At 46.1% G+C, this 21,375-nt stretch overlaps 1 long non-coding RNA gene across 4 annotated transcripts in view; it reads left to right on the forward strand.

The window, feature by feature from the left end:
* LOC128854145 (uncharacterized) overlaps nucleotides 1-21,375 on the forward strand; it is a 70,834-nt gene that overhangs the window by 31,929 nt on the left and 17,530 nt on the right. For all 4 annotated transcript variants that reach the window (XR_008453067.1, XR_008453066.1, XR_008453069.1 and 1 more), the window contains one exon: nucleotides 17,018-17,708. This is a non-coding gene — a long non-coding RNA (uncharacterized LOC128854145). The remainder of the gene's footprint in view (nucleotides 1-17,017; nucleotides 17,709-21,375) is intronic.

Raw genomic sequence — 21,375 nt, forward strand, 5'->3', positions numbered from 1 at the left:
AGCCAGCACGCAGTGTTTTTGCCAGTATTTGTTGGCCCTGCTCAAGACAAGCTGTACTTGAGGTAATTCAAGCACTTCTTGTTGCTGTCGGTGTCACAGGGTTCTTGGTGCCGGCAGCCTGGGATTAGGTCTATTAGAGCTGCGGTTTTAAGGGGACCACATGGCTACACGTTGCCTTCAATGATAAAAAAACCCCACGTACTCTGGTTGTGAGGCAAAAAAACAATTTGGAAACTAAGTGTGACTGCTTCAGTCCAGTGATGTCAAGCTGGAAGGGTTCGCTGCTGCAGAGATTTTTCGTTTCAGGGTGTTTTCAGACAGAGCCCTTGTTGAAGTGGACATGTTCCTGCAGAAAATTTCCATTTTGATCAAGTTGCATTTTTTGAAGACTTTCAGGCAGCATTAGATCTGTCTTTTGAAGGTGGCTAATGCACCAAGAAACCCTATTGCCCTGACTTGCTTTAAATGTGGATCTCTCCAGCTGCTTCCTTAAGAGTCCCTCTTGTATGCTTTTTCCTGCCTCCATCCTCTTTGCCGGGAGGGGCTCTTGAACAGGGAGTGCAGGGATAGGATGAAGCAAGGAATAGTTTCAAGCTGAAAGAGAGGAGATCTAGATCAGATAGAAGGAAGAAATTTGCTACTGTGAGGGTGGGGAGGCCCTGGCCCAGGTTGCCCAGAGCAGTGGTGGCTGCCCCATCCCTGGAGGTGTTCCAGGCCAGGTTGGATGGGGCTTGGAGCCCCTGATCCAGTGGGAGGTATCCCTGCCTGCAGCAGGTGGTTGGAACTGGATGAGCTTTAACATTCCTTCCAACCCAAACCACTCTATGATTTTACAAAAACCTTTTATCCAGGTGCTTGACCACAGCACAACTGGAACCAGTTTCATTGCGCATAGCCTTGTGTGTAGACTGTCCACGTGTAAAAGTGCTTGTTTTGGCTTGGGCTAAGCCTGTTTGTTGTCCATGTCAATTAGGACAAAACTGATAGACGTACATCACACAGCTGTTCTGCAAAAGGTTTGCAAAATCCATTGAAAAATAACATTTCAAGGTCAACTGGTGCAATTCTGAACGGAGAAAGCGGGCTGGCTTTTTAGGTGGCTCATAGAAACATTGCTGGGTAGAAGGTGAACCAATAGGTCACCTTTTCTGTGCATAAAACGCTGATAGCGTATTAAGGGAGCTCACACAACCAGCCAGTCCCTGATCGCTGGATAGGGATGCGGTCATGTTTATAACATAGATAAATGTAGATTTAGTTTGTTTGTTTTACCCCACGGCACCTTGGAAATTTGGCCCTATTGAGACCAATAAGAATTATGGGGAGGGAATTTTGTCCTGACTCTTCTTAGAGGTTAACTAAGCTCAGGGAAGTATTTATGTTCTCACCAGGGGTGTTTCAGAGTCATGTTTGCTGGCCTTTTTTCTGCATGAAGATGGGTGAAATAATTGTACTGCTTCCTTCTGCCCTAGATATCCACTAGTCTGTCCTTTCTTGCAAGTATTCTTCTCTCTATTACTCTGAATTTCAGTGGTTGAGCATCACTTATGAACTGAGTAGCACAAGCATTGGGTGAGGTTCATTTTGAACACAGCAGGTCATCTCTTGAGTTAGCGCGACCTTGGTTCAAATTCTACTATATTTCAGTTGTTATGGATTTTCAGTGCCTCTTTTTCTGAATGGAAACCTCTGAAATGAAATAGGGTGAGGTGCTATAGATCTGTTTGCTGGCAAGGTTATCACAAAGGCAGGCAGGACAGTTTGCCTCAAAGATGCTCTATAAAGCCTTCAAGGTCTTCCCATAAAGTCTGTGAAATACTGCCACTATAGACACGTGTCGTTGATGTTTAGGGTCAGGTTGAAAACTTGACCCTCAGACTGGCTGAAATACGCAGCTTTATTGTGGTGTGATCGCTCTGTCGTTCAGGCGAGCCATGCATGAAAGCCCAAGCATCCCATGTGCAGCGGGCTGGCATGCAGGGGAAGACTCGCCGCCCAAGACGGCGTTTCAAGGACATGCTGAAGACTTCCTTGTCTATGTACAATTTACCCCTGATTTTCTGCTCTCCCTGGGGAGAGGCAGCTATGGACTCAATGTAGGAGAGGGCAGAGGTCTTCTGGCCCAGAAGCCAGGTGCCTCCCTGTAGAGGAGCGCGTGGTGAGGGACATGGCAGAGCAGCTCATCTTTTGAGCAGCGCTGGAACTCGGAAACTATGGAAAAGAGTGAAGAACCTGCAAAGCCTGAATCACAGGGAAATAATATTCGTAGGTGGGCTGGGTTTGTAGTTCTCAAAAGCCAAATTGGATTGTATCCAGGCTCACAATGGAATCACATAAACCATGCAGTCGCCCCTGTCGGAGCAAAAGGAGTGATTTTTTTTCTGATTCCAAAATATGTTGCTTTTGGGGAATTTTCTTGATGTTTTTTTGCAGATTCAGCAGGTTGGCTGATGGAGGTGAAAAGAGTTGTCCAAGTAGTGCTTGTTTGACAAGGTTTACCTGACCTTCTGGGAGACAGTCAGAGGAGTCAGCAATATTGTCATTTGCTAGTGGGCACCTACGGCCACCTGGTTAAACTACATGGCAGAGCTCTTGGTGTAACCAGGGAGAAAAATGTCAGTTTTTATTGCATATGTAGACTTTGGCTGTTTAGAACTGCAATCTTATTTCACTTTAAGCAACATAGAGTTCATTTCAAATCTTTGATTGTGTCTAGCGGAGATCAGTAGTATTTCTGCAAGGAACTTTTTCTATCCCAGGGTGTCCATGCTTATATACAGAAGACAGAAGTAGCCAAAGATTTCCTTTCAAGTGTTTACAGCTACAAATTTCACTACGAAAGCTCTTTACTGGTTTTAAAAGGAACAATGAAATAGTGTAGCGAAGGGCTGATTGCTGCTCCATGGGGAACTCCTGCACATATTATAGACTATCTGCCTCACACGATAATGACAGACAAGTAGATGACCTTTCTATGCTAATGATTTGGCTCCTCGATGAATTCATCCTATGTGATACAGGAAACTTGTCTTTACTCAGTGATGGATCATGTCATGGGATCCCAGAGCTTTCATGTGTTAGTTAATGTTCTGTCAACACAAGCCCCTGAGAGATCGTCCCAGATGTCCTGGATGACAATTAAGCTCTCTTGAATAAAAGAGATGGTGCCTAGTGAATCTCCAAGAGCTGACGCACTTCCTGAAACACAACTGGTCACATCCCAGTAGAAATCTTCCCTGTGACTGCCAGCTTCCCTGCTGCTCAGAGCACAGAGCCCAAGTGCGACAGCAGAGTTAAAAATCTACAGTAAAATGAACTGGAAAATATTGATCCAATTTAAAGCAGCGTTACGAATGCCCAAATCGTTGCATCCTAGCATTAACTAATTTCTAAATATCTAATGGTTTTATCTGCTCTGCTGCATTTCATAATGACAAGTAAATGTGTTAGTGTGCGCAGCTACTCCACTGCAGACATTTTGCTTCTCTATTCCAGATTCAAACCCGATATCTGCCTTATCCAGCACGTTACAGCCCTGCAATTAAGCACAATGCGAGAAAGAGCCAGAGAGGGGTACACAGGTTGCTTCCAACAGGATTTGTTGCCCAGCTTCATGCCTTTCCTACTCAAAGGCAGGTATCAGGGCATCCCCGCACACCTCTCTGGAGAGAAGTTCATTTTAAACAAGTTGAACCTCAGTTCAGATATTATAGATTATGCTCGTGTTTACATATTAGTTGAAGATGAAAATCAGAATGAGAGAGCGTTAGAAGACATGATAAGAAATGTTTGATGTATTAAGATTGTCAACCTGGCACGTAAATCTCTTGCAAAGGCTGTTGGGGAAACCTTGTGGTTATAATCCGTGGAAAAGACTCCACTAGCACTGTGTTCACAGGAGAAACTGGTATCTCCACTTTTCTCCCCACAACTGGGAATTTTAATACAATTGTGGAACTGTGGGCTCAAACAAGGGGCACTTTGCCCCATTTGAAATGAAGACAGTCCTGCAAAATGCTTTTGCTTAGCCCAATTCTGCACTTTTTTTGTGTCTTTGGTGTTTGTTTGTTTGTTTTTCTGGAGGGCTAATTTGCTTTGGTAGCTGTTAAACCCCACCTTGACTTGGTGGCTTTTGATAAGCTTGTGTTGGTCAAACCACATTTCAGTTTCTTATAGCAAGAACCTATAATCCGTGTGGGATAATTAAGGAAGGTCTGTAGACAACATCCAGCATCAGACCACATCATGAATTCTTTAAGAATCAAGGGCACTCTAGCAGTAAAAAGCCTTAATTTCGTGGTCACTTTCTAGCCCTTGTTACCCATCCTCACAGTAGTTTTAGGGGGTTGGCTTTGTGGAAAATAAAAGCTGCTTCTTATATCATGTCCCGTGTATGGACAGAGCATGTGGCACCTGGACTGATCTGACTTATGTGCTGCCTAAGAGGCGTTGAGGGACCTCCACTCTTGTGGCTCCTTTATGCTCCTGCCAACAAATGGCTGTCCTCAGGTGGGTCTTCAGCCTTATAATCCCATCTATCCTTTTTCCATGAAATCCAAGAGTCTCTCTGTTTTCCCTGATGCCTGTATCTCTAAATCAACCCCTCACAACCAGTCCTTATCTCGCTTAGTAGCTCCTTTAGCCTTGACCTCTCACATTAAACCCAGCTGTCTTGCCCTATTTCTGACTCTACCTTTCCAATTTCCTGCCCATCTCTTCACCGTGCCGGCGCACAGCAGGTCCAGTGGTGTCCTCTAGGGTCAGTGTCATAGAAGGTGATGGGGAAAATGGACTCATGCTGCAGAGTCCAACAGGGAGGACGCGAGAGTGGTTTGGCTGACGTCCTGCCCTTAATGCGCTCATTTGATAGTTCCCTTTCACCACATGGAAATCAGCATCTGGAGAATTATTGTCTCTTTTTGTATAACTCTCACACTGCATTTTGAAGAGGTTGGGTGGGGTCTGAACTCGTGGGGTGTCCCTGCCCATGGCAGGGGGGTTGGAACTGGATGATCTTTAAGGTCCCTTCCAACCCAAACTATTCTATAATGAGATTAGCCTACCTTTACAAATATACATTTTTATCTGGGTGTATGTATAAAACAGGCTTTTTAACTGCATGAAGGTATCTCAGGGAGGTTTGGGCCCTAGTGTATGACATTGTCTCCTCTGGTGACTGCAGTCAGTACCAGACCGGGCGTAGGAAAGGCTTTTAACTGGTGCATGGTGGTAAATGCACTCACCTGGTAAATGCAGGCAGCAGCCTGCTCCCTGAGGTTGCATCCTTGGGGGGTGCAAACCGGCGTAGCTCCGCTAAAAGTGATGGAGCAGTGCCGATATATACCGGCTGGAAACCTGGGACAGGCAGGGACTGGGGCGATGCTGAACCGGTGGGATTCCTCCTGCAGCCAAAGTTGTGAAAACTGATGGCTCTTTTTCACATGCACTCAGCAGATTTAAATGAGGCAAAAGTGAAAATTGTGGAAGCAGCTGGAGTTGATGCTGAATGACTTCTAGCTCGAGTGTTTCTGAAACTCTAGTTTTGATATAGTCATTCGTAATATGGCTGCAAAGGTTTTTCTTTGATTGGATGCTATGGACAGGGAGAAAACCTCCAGGCTTGTTCTCAGGATGCTGATGGGGTCAGGCATGCGGGGAGATCCTGGGGCCACAACATATCCCTGCCCTGGGAAGCTGAAACCCCGGAAGGGTTTGATCCCCTCGTCTTGCCAAGGTTGCTGGTGGTCCACCCTCCCCTCAGCCCCGCTAGCTCTGGGGTCTCAGCATCTCCCCGTGCCAACATCCCTGCTGCCCTTAACAGGCCCCTCTCAGGGAAGCATGTGAGCTCTCTGTTGTGCCTTATCAAACTTGAAACAACCTCCGAAGGCTTCGTAGTATCACGTAATCAAGAACCAAACTTAACCCCAGTAGTGGATGTTGTGGACGGGCTCTCCCACTCTCTTCACTCTATAACAGCTGCAAAAACCACTGTCCACACAGAGGGTTTGATTCACCCGAACCATTTTTAGACATTATGTTTAAAGGTTACAGGGTTGCAGGTTTGGGTTTTTTAATAGACCAGAAAAGTCCCGAAGATGTTTTTTTTCTGCTTCCCAAATAGAGTGAAATGTATGAAACCTTGGTTTCCCTCATAGGCAAATAATGAATCTTTGTTCTGTTCCTGAGGGCTTTACACAATTTAGAGAAAAGGGAGCATTATGTGGCAAAAGAAACACTTAAAAAAATTCTGTGTGAGCAGCGGGGAGCGTTGGGGTTGGGAGAGGAGCGGTCACTCATTGCAGCTATTTCAAAGCAAATAATACTGAAATATCACCTACGAGGAGTGAATATTCGCACCTCTCAGGAGCTAAAAAGCTCCAACCACCAAAGCCTGAGGTAGGAACGGATCAAGAACAGAGGTCAAAATGAGTTTACTGCTTCTTGTTTTGTTCGGAGCTCATCCAAAGCCATAGTGGGAGGTTCAGTGTCTTCAGCCCAAAGCTGAAAATCTTCATTGTTAAAAAATGTTGTCATTGCAGCAGGAAAATGCGGTCATTGGGTCTTCTGAGGGATCAGGTGCAACTGCTGTTGCTGTTTTGTAATCAAAATTACAAAAATAACACCACAAAACATTTCTTGAGAAGGGTATCAGAAATTTGGGGAAAATATTTTAAAATTCAAAAAAATCATGTGTATTTATTTGTTTAAAAAATAAAATAATCCATCCAAATGAAACAGTAACCACTTTCTGAAGGGATGTGACATGCAAAATATTTATTACCCCCCATGATTTTTGTGCAGCCCTTATTACTGTTGTCAGCATGGACCCAGGACTGAAGAATATGGAGACTGCTTCTGTTTCAGATTTGAGGCAAAACAGAAGAGCTTCTGTTCCCAAAAGCTTGTCTACTTCCTCCGGCTCTATTAGCAGGTCGGAGAAAAAGGAGCTCGCCTTTTGCATGGAGATTGTGGCATTTTCTTAATGATGCAGCACCTGTTTAGCTGAGGGTGTGATATTTAATCCAATTAGTTCAATTTACAGAGGAAACCATGCCCTTATTCCTCTTTGAAATAGCTTGTTTTGATTTAATTAAGACTAAATCCTTATTAATACATTTATTAAAGGTTCTGTCTGCCTGTACACCCCAAGCCAAGTCACTTCAGCCAGCTGTCCTGTGAAGCTCAGCAGGAATCGCCTCCCCCCTAAACTTGGCTGACACTTCTTTGATTTGGCATAACTTAAACTTCCAGTTTCTTGTTCCCCCTTTTTTTGTCTCCAGTTAACTGGTGAGCGTCTAAGTGACGATTCCCATGGAGCAGCACCAGCAATGCCTGGAGCCAGCTGTGTTGCACCCTCATGGAGCACAGCTGGATGTGGGGCAGACCCGAGGGGCAGCAGCGTGCTTTGGAACCGTGAGGAGCTCAGGTGGAATCGCTGCTGGAAGATACTTTCTTTGGGTCAGTTGATTCAGGACAGAATGCCAAAGAAGATATTGTTCCAGGTAATTTTTTGCAATTGAGTTATTTTGATCTTTTGCTCTTGGCATCAGGAGGAGCTCAGAGCTACCAGGGCTGGGGGTAGAGACACAGCAGCTCCTGGAGCTGCCAAATGGGGCCCTGGCAGAAGCCTGATATTCTCTCTTAATAGAGCGTGAACAAGCCAAAGTAGAGCCTGGGCAGGTTTCTGTCTCGGCAAGCCTGCCAAAGCTTGCTTCTTGTTGCCTTAGCACACTTGGGGAAAGCAGGCTTCTCTTTGGTTCGCATGTCTACTGGACTTTTACAGAAGGTTTCAAACTGTTAACTCCCTGAGGAGGCGTCCCCTCCGCTTTCTGAGATGTGCTGCACCCTTACAGGGGAGCAGTGACCTGCTCAGGCCAGAAGGAACTTAGAGGAACCTGTGTTTGTATATCAAATATTGATTATTTCCCTGGTGAACGAATAGGGTGTGATGGCTGTGATCTGTCTTTGAGACTAGTGGGTGAAAAATAAGCCCCAGCAAAGTAATTACAGTAAATCATAGTATCATAGCATCTTAGTATCATAGTATAGTTTGGGTTGGAAGGGACCTTAAAGATCACCCAGTTCCATCCCCCCTGCCATGGGCAGGGACACCTCCCAACTGGCTCAGGCTGCCCAAGGCCCATCCAACCTGGCCTTGAACACCTTCAGGGATGGGACAGCCACAACTTCCCTGGGGAACCTGGGCCAGTGCCTCACCAGTCTCATGGTGAAGAAATTCTTCCTAATGTCCAGTCTAAATCTGCCCCTCTCCAGTTTATACCCGTTCCCCCTCGTCCTATCACCACACACCTTTATGAACAGCCCCTCTCCAGCTTTCCTGTAGCCCCTTCAGGTACTGGAAGGTCACTATAAGCCTTCTCTTCTCCAGGCTGAACAACCCCAACTCTCTTAGCCTGTCCTCATACGGAAGGTGCTCCAGCCCTCTGATCATCTTTGTAGCCTCCTCTGGACCCGTTCCAACAGCTTCATGTCCTTCTTATGTTGAGAATTACAGAATTGGAAACAGAAGTCCAGATGAGGTCTTTCAAGAGAGGAACAGAGGGGCAGAATCCCCTCCCTCCCTGCTGGCCACGCTGCTTTTGATGCAGCCCAGGACACGGTTGGCCTTCTGGGCTGTGAGCGCACGTTGCCAGTTTGTGTTGAGCTTTACATCGACCAGTACCCCAAGTCCTTCTCTGCAGGGCTGCTCCCAATCACATCATCCCCCACTGTGTACTGGAAAGAGAGATTGCCCTGACCCGGGTGTAGGACCTTCCACTTGGCCTTGTTGAACCTCATGAGGTTCTCACAGCCCCACTTGTCCAGCCTGTCCAGGTCCCTCTGGATGACATCTCATCCTTCCGATGTGGCAACTACACCACTCAGCTTGGTGTCATCGATCTTTGTAGTTTGTGTTGCAGTATAGCTCCTGTTTCACAGCCAGAGAAACTGAGGCACAGAGAGCTTTACAGAACTAATGTGATGCTGTTTTCTAGGTCTGTTATTAATTAACTGTTCCTTATGATGCCTCTTGGAGCTCAGTGAGTACTCTCAGGAATGAGAGAGTTGCAGAAAAAAATATTCATGTGTTTTCTAAGGATTATTGTTGAAAGCTGGAGTATACTTCAGGCCTCCCATCCGTGAGTGCTGAAGCACAGTCGAGCTAGCGTGGCAAGCTTCTCAGAGGATAAAATAATGCAAAACTATAATCCATGTTACGGGGTCATCTAAAGGACCGGTCATACCGAATATGATCAAAAATTAGATTTCTCTGGTGGAAAAAAATCAATCTGGCATTTTTCAGTCTTGGTGTCTTTCCTTTGAATGACTCCTTTGTTCTGCGGGTCTCGGGTTGAAATTAAATCATGGCTTATGTTAATGCTGATGTTTTTGACTGGCTGGGAGCCAGTCCTATATCCCATAGCTACTTATGGCCCCTTCCCCCACATGCATGTGCTGTGTTCAACTTCTCCCCATCCTCCAAACAGGAGAACATTGGAGCATTTGTTACTTCCAGCAGTGGCTCAGGTGGCCAAGAAGGCCAACAGCATCCTGGCTTGTCTCAGAACTGGTGTGGCCAGCAGGAGCAGGGCAGAGATTGTCCCCCTGTGCTCGATGCTGGTGAGGTCACACCTCGAATCCTGGGTTCATTTTTGGGCCTCTCAGTACAGGAAAGACATTGAGGGGCTGGAGCATGTCCAGAGGAAGGGGATGGAGATGGGGAAGGGGCTGGAACACAAGTTTTATTGAGGAGCAGCTGAGGGAACTAACATTGTTTAGCCTGGTGAGGAGGCTGAGGGGAGACCTTATCGCTCTCTACAGCTCCCTGAAAGGAGATGGTAGCTGAGGTGGGTGCTGGGCTCTTCTCCCAAGTAACAAGGGATAGGACAAGAGGAAATGGCCTCAAGTTGTGCCAAAGGAGGTTTCGATTGGATATTAGGAAAAATTTCTTTACTGAAAAAGTGATGAAGCGTTGGAAGGCAGTGGTGGAGTCTCAAAAAACACGTAACCCTGGCACTTTGGGGCACGGTTTAGCAGGCACCATGGAGCTGGGCTGGTGGTTGGACTGGATGAGCTTAGAGGTCTTTTCCAACCTTTACGATTCTATGAAATCAGAAGGTGTGAAGGGCATCCGTAGGGCTCTGGTGTGGGGTGACCCTGAGCTTTATAAATACGGCATCAACTTATGGACCGTGGGGGTTTGGGAAGTGCTGCAGCCGAGGGAGTGAACTCATTTGCAGTTTTTGCCTCTGAATCGTTCAGGAGGGTTTTATGACTCAGGGCTTTTAGTTGTAATTATTCTTCAGACACTTGGGCTGAAGAAAGTTGCTCTTGCTGGGCAATTGGGGACATGTCTTCTGCGAGTGTTAGATGTTTGTAATTTAGTTTTCCATGGTCTGGGACTGGTCACTCGAGTCATATAGTATAGCTCTCACTTCCACATTGTTTTAAATTAGTGAGCAATGAGTAACAGACTATGAAATTTGGGGTGAATACGAATTTGTGCTGATTTGCCTGAGGCTTTTGGGAATTACAGACATTTCCTAAATGCCCTGTGGTTTTCCAAATGCTCGAGAGCCACAGCCAACCACTTTCATTCACAGAAGTATTTACAAGATTGGGGTTTTAACTATTTAACCAGCTCTGTGAGGGCTGGAATTCTGTTTTCTCACTGAAGTTGCTGGAAATTTTCACACTAATTTCACTGGGATGTGAATCTGGCCAAAGTTACTAAACAGCGTGTAATTATATACAAATATAAAAAATGCAAGTGCATTAACTCAGAATCTTCCCAAATTAAAAGCAAATGTTCAATTAAGATGAAAAAAAAGACCTGGCCTGAATTTTGCCTGTGAGACCCTCAAGCCAATGTAGTTCTGGCTATGGATGTATCTTTTCCTGAGAGAGAAGAAAGTGTTATGCTGGGGTTTTTTTTTTTCCTTCCTGTTCTCAATAGGATCTGCTGGAAATTGTTCAAAGGATTGGGATTTGGGAATATGTCTCAGGGGAGATGTGGATTAGCAGGCAGTGAGTTGGTGAGAAGGTCAAAAAGACGATACATTGCATTGCTTTATGCGCTCTGCTGTTCTCAGCTGTGTAACTCCACATATATCAGTTGTAGAGCAGTGTATTATATATACTTACGTATTTCTGCTTTAGGAACCCTCTTTACTTATGTGCCTATACACATCTCTTATCAATCTCTGACTACAAACTTTATAACTACAGAGAATAGTAATATTGATTGAATATTTAGGATTTTGTTCCAGGCTTGAATGCCACGGCTGAGTTCCGGTGAGCCAAATGTAGACAGAGCTCCGTGCGTTGCTGAGCTCATGCCCCACCGATGCCAGTGAGCGGAGATGCTGCTGGTCCCCAGTGCCCGGCTTTGGGCAGGGCAGGGACTGAGCTGCCTGCCTGCCCGCAGGAAGGGCTACAGCTGGCTTTGGTGCCTTAAATCCCTGGAATAATCAAGGCCTGGAGCACAATTGCAGGCAGGTTAGGGAAAGTGCCACACTTGTCACTACCAGGCAGGTCATTGTCACCCTGTCGGGCTGTGTAGGGGCTGCTGTGCTCTGTCCAAATCCTCACCTGGTGCTGCAGCAGAAAAGCTGATCCCATTCTGATCAACAAGCAAGCTCACGAGCTTTGTTTTATTGAAACCATCAGGCCCGGCTGAAATCTCCGGTCTCAGAGCAAAGCCAATGACTTCATCCTTGGAGCTGCCTCCATGTAACCTTTGCTTTCACAGATCTATTAGGAAGCTCCCCGGGAGGGAGAGCCCAGCTGCCAAATAAATCACACCTTCCCGGCAGAGAGGTGTGAGATGCTCAACAGGAACCTGAGCTGCCTGGAAGGGGAGAGACAGGGGATCTTCTGCAGAAATTTTTCAGGCTTGTCCAGGCGCCAGCAGGGCCAGATCCTCTACTGGAGCCTGTGGATGTAAATGCCCTGGTTTCTGTGGAGTTCTGTTGTTCTGTTCCCAGTGAGGCTTTGGCCAGAGCCTCTGTGTGTGGTAGGTAGGAAGGAGGCTGTAGTCAACTCTGGGACTTTTTTTATTTTTCTTTCTAATTAAAAGCAGATATATTTTTTTAAAAAACATTTGCAGTGGGAAACTATAATTTAGTTTTAGAATTTCCCATTTAATACTCCCCTAATGCCTGTGAAAAGCTTTGAGTTGCAGTTCATGATTTGAATCTTTATAGGCAATTAGCTGGAGAAGGAGCTGGAGAAATGCGGGTGTAGGTTTGCAGAGCTTGGGGTTGGATGATGTGAGGAAGAGAAAACCTACAGATTGAGAAACTTTACAATGAGGCAGAGGGGAGAAAAGCCTCTCATTTCTTTGAAGATGTTTGAGCATCAATGTTGGTGATGTTGGAATCCAGAGGTGCAGCCCATAATTCAGACTTGGTTGGACCAGAAGCCTGATTTCCACTTGTGTAACTCTGTAATGCCCATCTCATGTCTTCTCCATTTCATCTGCTGGATCTCACAGACGAGACATCAAGAAAAGGCATCTGGTGACCTGAGATACCCCTCCAAGCGCCCTGGCTCTGTGGTGCAGCCTCGGCAAGGGCAGAATCAGTCGTGAGGGTGATGCCATCTGCCAGAAGGTCCTGTTCAAATATTTCCTTTCCAGGGTTTAAATCCCTGTTGTTGTGCCTGCAAAAGAGCAAGGGCTTGGCTGGAATTACAGGAGTTGTTTTACATCTGTCTTCTCCTGAGAGGAGACTGGGAGAAGAAAAATGAGATGTGAAATTTGTCTTATTTGTGCGTCATTCAAGACGGATTACAGGGGAGATTGAACCATGGGATGAAACTTTCAGCCTTGGGGCCTCTACTAAACTAGACCATTTTTTTTTTGGTTTTTGTGTAAGAATGTGGATGTTGCTGGATCAGGTTTCTAGTCCAGTTTTGCTTTTTTTTTCCTTGAAGACTTGCAATCTCCTGCTACTGCAGAAGACAAAAATTAAATAATCTGATTCCATGAATTATTGGCTTTTATATCCCTCACGCCAACTCCAGTGAAAACTTCATTGCTTTTGTATCAAAAGTGAGAACAACCTCTGGCTCCCACAATTTTTAACTGGCTCAGGTGCTTCACCTCCATGAACTGTCAGTCCTAAAACCTTCCCCATCCTTTTGGGCTTTCTCCATGCCTGCGTTTGCCCACTTTTCTGTGAGCCACTCAGCAGAAAATGAACTGGAGGTTTGCATTTAATTCTTCAAGGGAAGGTTTCTCAGCCTACCCAGCTGTGATCCGAAAGTAGTGCCCAAAGACTGCAAATGAGAGGTGAACAAGAGGAAAGAAAGGCTTGTCTGCTGTTTGAACACAGGTAAATCTGGAAGGTAGTGGGTAGTTCAGCGTAATGCCTGTCTTAGAATTAGCATCAGTTGTCGCTGAAGCTACAACTGTCTCCAGTGACTTTGTGTGCAGCTCCTGTCAGGGGTGGGAGGTTGGGATGCCCCCAGCACTGCAGCAGATGCTTGCTGATTAATGGCACCCAGGTGAAATCAAGGCTACCCAAGATGGCCCATATGCTCTTCATCAACCTGCAGCTGTTTTGCAACCAACGTCTCACAGCAACAATAGGAGCATCCTGGCCATATTCTCACAGCTGAAACGGCGGCTTGTCCTGCTGTTCATAGGTCTTCCTTACAAGTCTGCTGTACGGAGCTTTTCATTTATGTGCTGTGGCCATGCTGTCAAGGTATAAGTAATCACTTTCATACTTAGTGAGCTGCATGGTCACCAAGGTGTAATATCTGATGGGCAACAGATGTCTGCTTTCTTCCAGGGTTTGCAGCATTGTATTATTGCTGTTATTTGCTCTGGCTCCATGCTGCCAGGGAGTGGAGGAGGGGCAGGTACTAATGCTGCCTGCTGAATGAATGGTACCTACAGCCTTTTGCTTTGTGGGGCTCTATTTTAAGTGCTTGAATAATACCCAGTGCTCACGGATCCAGCATATCACCTCAGAAATGAATTTGCGTCTCCTGCAGTGGAAATTGCTGGTTTATTCAGATAGCCTTTATCCAAACACAGCGGTGTTCAGCTAAGGGAGACTTGTGTTTCTCAATTGTCGCTGTGCCCTGCACGATGCTACAGAAGATAAAATAACCTGTGAGTTACACGAGGACCGTGTCTTCTGAGAAAGTCTCTCATGAATATGACATGCTTTACCTTTGCATGTGCTGTCTGTGCTCAGGGACCAGGCAGGGAGCTGTGCCTCCCATGGTGCTCAGCAGCAGTTCAGGCACAGAGAGTTTGCTGGTTTAGCTGACTTGATGGAGAGAGTGAGATGACTCCTCTAACTCTGCTCCACTGCTGCTGCATCCTTTTTGCTTTTGAAAAAGTGCTGTGCAGCCTTAAAATTCCACTTCGATACCCTCCAGGAAACCTGCTTTAACGCCTCATCTGAAGGACATGATATGAGTCATTAAAAACATTTTTCACAGGTCTGGAGGTGACCTATGGGGCTCCAGGAGACAGATTCCCATGTAGCAGCAAGCAGCCAGTTTGTACCCACCCCTGAGCTGACAAGCCTCTTGAAACAATGGTTCTGTCCTCTGCGGAATAGGACTTGGCTAATCCTGAGCTATTTCAGTGAGCTCCAGGGGGCAGGTGCTGGAAGTGAGCTATGGGGACAGTTGTGGCTCAGACAGCCTAAGATCAATCCAGATCCTGAGCCAAATGCTTCCTGCTGGCTGCTCTTAAGCAGCCTCCCGTCAGTACTGTAACCTCTTTGCCCTGTGCTTCAGAAGTGCTGAACTCTCTGTGATGACCCTCTGTGCGCTGACACTGTTTGGGCTGCCTACAGCAGGACCCACGCTCTGCAGACAGGGTAGCTGGGTAAAGACTGGAGACCCGTGGCCTGGTCTCCCTCACCCCAGGTAGGTCACAGACCTGGTCTGCTGCTGTAGATGGCCACCTGGGTGCTCCTCATATTGATATAACCAAGGAACATCTAAATGTCCCCAGCTGAGCTGCTTTCTGGGTGGCTTAGTCCCTTTCTATGCAGTTACTGCTGGGATCACAGCTGCCAGACCAGCTTGAAAAAATTCTGGGCCCTTTACAGATGGTGCCACAACACCTTGGAACTGATCACCCATCAGCAGCTCGGCTGCTGGCTCTCTGCTCTCCTCTTTGCAGTGCTCAGGCCCGCGTCTGTAAGACCCGTCCCCTCCCCAGCCCTACCATCCAGAGTCCTGATGCAAGGAATGAATCAACGTTTTCTGCTGCGTTGCTCTACAGTGAGCCACAGGCAGTTTATTTCAGCAGGAATTGGGATTTTAAAACCTCCGGGACACTGGGGTTATCATAAAAGGTGTATCGTACTCGATGAGTGCATGATTCGGTCATTAGAGCTAGAGGATGGAAAAAGAAATGCCAGCTCAGAGATGTAATTTGGCTCCATGGAGATACCTAAGCCTTGTCTGTGCTAATACTTGTAGTAATAGGTATTAAATTGGCTCATGTAGACATGGCCATGGAAGGCAAGAAAACAACTTCACATCTCCTTTTTAATCTCTCTGTCTTTTCAAGTCAACCTTTTTTTTCAGACTTCAGGCATAGCCTGTCTTTCCCGCTGTTTATGTTATGCTGTTGCCTGGAGGTCCCCACTTGCGCGGTAACCTGCTGTGCCAACAGCCGTGGGCGTGTTTAGGGAGGGAGACCCACAGCAAAGGGTTTAAAATCTGTGTAGACACAACAGGAAGAGGAAGCGTGTCTTCGCTTTGCAAAGCAGGGAGCTGGCTTGCGGTTGCGGGTGGGATGTGGTCCCCACTGCTCCTCTCTGTTTGGTGGTAGGACTGTGAGAAGTTGCCCCCAAACCACTTGGGAATATATGACCAACATCTCCCTCCCTGCCAGTACTAAGTTACTTCAGCATATCGGGCTACAAAATACCTGACTACCTGCCTGTATTTCCGGAGCAGCATCCCGGGGCAAAAAGATGAGGCTTGCCAGAGACAGACTATGAACCTGCCTCTCCTGAAACAAAATCTGGTGTTTTGCCCCAAAAATCTCAAGAAACAGCTTTTCCAATCCAATGCATTCATCTCTGCTGCAATCTGTTCAGGAAGAGGCATCCACAGCTTCTGGCTGGCATGTGGGTCTCATTCTGCCATGGAGCAGTGGTGCTCTGGCTTCATTATTTTTCAGGATGATAAGACTTCTCTTCATTCTTTCTGAATAACAAGTCACCATATCACAAACTCTTGTCATCAGGAAAGCCAAGCACTTTGCCCATTGTCTTTGTAGCTAAAACAAAAAGAAGTGGCAACTTTCTACAACTTCTGGAAGAAAAAGTTCCATGAGCTGCTGAAGTGCTGCTCGAGTGGCATCTCAGATGAGAGCTTTCGCGCGAGCCTGGCTCCCCGGCAGCTCGGGAGCCATGCATCTCATCAAGCTCTCTGCAGTATTAGATTAATACTGTCAGATACGATGAGGGGAGGAAAGATATCACTGAGTCAACAGGGGTGAGCTGGATCAAGCCGAGTCCAATTCAGGAGATGAGTGTGCCTGTCGCATGGTGGGATTTTGCGTTTTATGTGTCATTTAAAAATACATTGTTCAAATCCCATTTTTTCCACAGTCCACTCTTAGTAGGAGAAATGGGTCCCAGCTCCTTTGGTCACATACAAGACTGAATGTGTGGCAACAAACGCATTTGCATCCGGAGTCCCATCATGCTGAGATTATAAGGTCTCCAAAGCATGAAAGTCTCTCGATCTCTCTTCTAGGTTGGCCTCATTTCCAAGGTAAATGCAAGTATTTGCAGACAAGCTGCGGAAGCAAATGTTTTACCCACTCTGGGGAAGTGAATAGAGGTCTAGAGAATTATTACTACAAATTCCTGGCTGGAATGTCTATTCTTGTCTTTTCTACCTGCAGCAGGACAGCACTGAGTGATTCAGTGGTACATTAACAGCGAGACTACTACATTCTTCCAAGCAGGACTTTATTCTGAAGGATCTGTTTTATTAATTGCTACCTTTTCACTTTCACTAACAGCTTCCTGAGTGAACGCTGGACTGTTGGAAGCCTTGGGCCATCCTGTGTCCAGCATGCATTGGCTGAAAAGGAAATTTGCACACCTGACCTGCCCCTGATTAACAACAGTGACTGGGGAAGAGCCATTCACTGCCTGTTAGGACAGCAGAGCTCTCCTGATGGCTTGGAGCAAGGATGAAGAATCCCAGAGAAGGCACAGTCATAATCTGTTTCATTCAACCATCAAGACACCCAGGTCCCTTTTATCACCCTTAACTGGGGCACTGGACATCATTTTCACTAAGTGAACAAGTTCCATAAGTTCTTCCAAAATGCTATTTTGAAGAAGAAATGACTTCATAGTTTCTCTATGAAGAATTGAAGAAATTACTTCATAGTTTCTCTGTGAAGAAGTGAAGAAATTACTTCATAGTTTCTCTCTGAAGAGTTTAGAAGTGGTGTAGAAAGTCATTTAGAATGGGGAAAAGGGGAAGGGGAAGAGAGAGAAGGTGTTGGTTTGGCACAAGTTGAGGCTCAGATCAACTCCTGTGCACATCAGATCAATGTGTGTGCTCTGAACTTGGGACCACCACCAGGAGCTGAGCCCCGGATCCTCTGGAGGTTTTAAGGCATTGGGTCTGCAGTAGACCAGCTCTTCTTCTGGTGGATATAGACTGCGTTTGCTGAAGCTGTGTGACCTGGAGGGGTTTAGGTAAGGTGTGAATTGTGCTAGTGAGCTCTCCTTGCTGAGCGACCTGCTTTCCTCAGCCGACATCGACTGAAATCCAAAGAGCAAAGCAGCTTTGATGACAGAGCAAGCGTTTACACGCATCTGCTGAGAGCAAGGGCTGATGTGACCACAGGGCACACAGGTTTCCAGTTTTCTCTGCACCGTTGCTGGTGTCCAGGTTAAAATCCAGATCTCGTGGGTTATTGGGGTCATGTAATACCCGTGGCACTTTGCTCTGACCTTCCCATGGGCTGGTAAACTGCTACCGCAACTTCACATACACTGCTTGGGTGGCATTTACTCAGCCTTGGGAGGAGAGCACTGCTGAGTTGCCATTGTTTGGTGTCACCTTCCAGCTCCAGGCATGAGCTCTCCATCGTGCACGCTGTGTTGTGCAGCTGCTGCGAGCATGAAGCTACCACAGGGGTCTGCACAGAAGTTGTTCCCAGAACCGGAATGTAGAGTCCTAACACAGGTGGCAAAATAATCCCCACATTGTTATCCTTCATCTCAAGATGCTTGAGCCTGGTGTTTCTAATTCAATCACATTTTCCACCCACACGTTGAGCCAGCTTACGTTTACATGTCTCAAAGACAAATCTTTGAGAGCAATGAATGGTTCATATACATTTCCTTACTCATTCCTTAACCCTCCCCGACTTGGAGATCATTCCGTAACCTTGGATGAGCCTTTGTTTGAAAGATTTTCCTACACATTACCCCTCAAAAAAATAAATTCACCTACATTTTTTGGCAACTCTATTAAATATTTCTAGGCTAACGTGAGATATCCTGAAAGTCACTCCAACAGCAACAGGTTTGGTCCCTTCTCCCGCACTAAAGCCTGAATAGATAATCTCTGATGTTAGTGCATATGGTATGTGGAAGCGATTCGGTCTGTGAAATAATTCTGTATTATCTCTCCCTTACCTGTAATGTGGGTGAAAAAGCACACACAAACACTTGATATTTTTTCTCCAAATCAAAAAAACCTTGTCTCCACGGTCCTATTATCTCCTCTGATTAAGTATGTTTTCATGCTGTGCTTTTTTTTTTTTTTTGTGCTCGCAGTCAATAACAATTTAAATGATACTCTTTGATGCCCTTTGTTCACATCATTTATTTCCATCTCTTTATCTGATTTTGCCAACAGGACCTAATTTGAAAGAGGCTGCAGTTCAGCGGCAGGAGGGATTTAAACACTGTTAAGACTGACATTTTCCCTCATCTCGCGTCCCGTGGGGTACCTGATTGCAAATTTATAATACACCAGAGGTCTTGCCATCAGAAGATACAGACTTACAGTAGCAGCAACTAATTTAAAAAAGATCTCCAGCGCATCAGTGTCTAGGGCTGGTTTACACAGACTAATTAATCCTTATTTGACCTGAATTAACTCTTAATCTGTGTGAAATGAAAAAGCTTTACTGGGATACAGGAAATTTTAAAAGATGAAAAATCCTTTCAGAACAGGAGGTTGCTGCATCTGGATGACTTGTGGATTAAAATCCTTGTTGGCTGCTGCTGTGGAAAATTAGCCAATTCATTTTTTTTTCTGTTCCTACCTCTCTGATACTAACCAGAAAACACAGGAGAGGGGCAGAAGATTGTTGCCAGCAGCAGTTGCTGTCACTTGGCAAGTGATGCAGAAGCAGAGCAGAACAGTCATCCCTGATGTTAACCACTGATGTCTTGAGTTAAGCAAAACAAAAGGGAGAAAGGTCATTTTGCAGCAGATGTTCCCCTTGGGTGTCACCAAACTCCACAGTCTCTAGGTAAGAGACTCCTCTGCTTCTTGGCAAGGACCACAGGCACGAGCGCTAGATAAATCCAGAAGGATCACAGGGGATGCTTCCTATGTAAACTGCTCAAAAGCAGGGAGATGTCTCCATCCCGTATCTTTGTGACAGGAGAACTTGTGCCCCTGGGACAGGACACTCATATGGTTTGGGAAAAAAACAAGCTTTGAGGCTCAAAGGCACTCCATGAGGTTTGATAAAGGATTAATCAGACATCCTATTGCTTCTCTGAGGACTCTTCCAGAGCACAGGGCAAGCAAATGTCTCACCCAAGACAGCATCAAGAACATGAAGGGATGAACACATCCCTGAGTGCAGGGGCTAAGGGGGATGTGCCAGATTGGAAGCGAGGTTTGGACAACAGAGCTGGAGCCAGAACAAGTCAAGGCCACCCTGAATGTGAACAGATTTTCACTGCTGAGCCCTGGGGGGATCTTGTTCGGTGTTGATGGGCATGTTAAGGGCTGGCTGGGGCTTTGGGAAGCTGTGGGATAAAGAAATGGCTGGAGGAGGTTGGATTTGCAGATATAACCTGGGATTCTGGTTCTATTTTGTGGTGTGCTGTATACTGCTGCCTGTGGAGACAGAGGCTCCTTCAGACCTCATTCCTGTTTCACTCTGGTCTATGTTTCACTGTGTAAAGACAGTCAAGAGATACTCGGAGAAGACCAGAAGGCTGGCTGTAAGGTGATGATAAGCCAGTCAGGTCAGGTGGATGACTGTCCCAGTGCCAGGAAGGCAGCAACTTAACCTTTCATCTTTGTTCTTGGTTTCTTTTTTTCACCAGCCCTGCTCACCTATTATTTATTCTCTTTGAAACTCCAGCCAGTGCAGGACCACCACACTCTATCTAAATACCTAAAACTAAGGGCGAGGTCCTTATCTCCAATTCCTGAGGTGTTCACCTGTCCAAAGTCAGCCTGGATACCTCGGGAAGAAGTGTGGTGTGAGCGCAAGCTCTTCTTATATCAAAACCTTCCCTGCCATCTCCGCTAATGTCGCTGTGCAGGCTGTTGTTGCATTAAATGTCCGCAGCCCCAGACACAGCAGAGAGGCGTTTAAAAAGATGCTGCCATATTATCCAGAATAAATGTCACCCTCTCAAATCAGCAAGCTGTCGATGGCTGGAGGTAACTGTTTAAAGGTTATCCAGTGCTGCTTGTATCTCTATTTTCAATTACCCCCACTTGTTGGCTTTGAAGTCTTTAGTATGGAAAATAAATCACAGCTCAATGTGCTGTTCCATCGTTCAGCGATGCCTGACGTGACAGTCTCGGGAGATCATGAGATTATAGTGATAAGGGTCTAGTTTTAAAATGTTTACCATTTCCCAGTTGGATCTTTGACCTCGGACTGCATTAACGTTGTGCCATTTTTAGGTCTAATGCCAATCTCTGTCTTGCAACATATCATCATTTTAATGCCTGATTTACACTTTGAATTATGGTAATTTATTGTAATAGTGTGATTTGACCTTTTCAGTATTTCCTGTTTTTATTGGCTAGCTGTTTCGTCCCATTCCCCAGAGGTTAGTGGGACTTTGCAGGGAGCAGAGGAGGCGAGCGAGCCTATCAAAGCACGCGGTGCCGAAAAGGGCAAAATGCAAGAGCATCCTGTTAATTCAGGGACTGGGGAATGCATGGAAATTTAAAGGTGATGTTTGTGACAAATCCCACACCAGGAACAAAGATGACACGTTGTCAGCCTTAAAGATGAAAGGGCATCATTGGGAATGGCTAAAGCGATGTCTGGAACCTCCATGTGCGAAGCAGGGCTTTGGAAAGGCTTGTGCCTGCCTGGTGCCAGCCCACATCTCGCCAGCGCGGAGGTTGCTGTCACAGTTTGAAGCT

This window comes from Cuculus canorus, chromosome 20 (assembly GCF_017976375.1).
Source record: "Cuculus canorus isolate bCucCan1 chromosome 20, bCucCan1.pri, whole genome shotgun sequence".
Taxonomy (NCBI): domain Eukaryota; kingdom Metazoa; phylum Chordata; class Aves; order Cuculiformes; family Cuculidae; genus Cuculus; species Cuculus canorus.